This window comes from Choristoneura fumiferana, chromosome 9, assembly GCF_025370935.1.
Source record: "Choristoneura fumiferana chromosome 9, NRCan_CFum_1, whole genome shotgun sequence".
In the NCBI taxonomy this organism is placed as follows: Eukaryota; Metazoa; Arthropoda; class Insecta; order Lepidoptera; family Tortricidae; genus Choristoneura; species Choristoneura fumiferana.
The window spans coordinates 7441675-7442623 of NC_133480.1; positions in this window are offsets into that span (position 1 = coordinate 7441675).

Below are 949 nucleotides of genomic sequence, written 5' to 3' on the forward strand. Positions count from 1 at the left end.
TTGTGTAGTTTCATTTATTTTGGGTGAAGAAATATTATTTTACATACATAATTTTATAAACTCAAATAATAACAATATATTTTTTATAAATATAATAGATGCATTATGTGTGAAATCAAATTTGAAATCGACCATGTGCTGTACGATTAAGGAAAATATCGCGAGGAATCCTGCACACACAAATATGCAATTTGAAATACTCACTGGGACCGTGTGTGTAAATACGGCCCAAGCCCTCTCATTTTAAGAGAAGCCCTGTGGCCTGTAGTGGGGCGTTTATATATCAAATTCCCGATCAATTGAATCAGTTTAAAATAAAAAATAAATAAAAATGGCAAAGATTAAATGAAATTAATATTAATTAATAATCCATACTAATATTTATAAATGCGAAAGTGTGTGTGTTTGTATGTTTGTCCGTCTTTCACGTCGAAACGGAGCGACGGATCGACGTGATTTTTGGCACAGAAATAGTTTATGGGCCAGAGAGTGACATACCTAGACTGCTTTTTTCCCAGAAAAAAGCACAGCTCCCGAGGGAACAGCGCGCAATAACCGAATCCCACGCGGGCGTAGCCGCGGGCAAAAGCTAGTAGTTAACTCATCCCAGCCTATATACGTCCCACTGCTGGGCGCAGGCCTCCTCTCAGAACAAGAGGGCTTGGGCCATAGTTCCCACGCGGGCCCAGTGCGGATTGGGAACATCACACACAGCATTGAATTGCTTCGCAGATTTGTGCAGGTTTCCTCACGATGTTTTCCTTCACCGCAAAGCTCGTGGTAAATTTCAAATGTAATTCCGCACATGAATTTCGAAAAACTCAGAGGGGCGAGCCGGGGTTTGAACCCACGACCGTCTGCTTGAGAGGCGATAGGTCAAACCACTAAGCCACCACGGCTATACTAAGCCACCACGGCTATACAAGCCACCACGGCTATATTTCAAGCA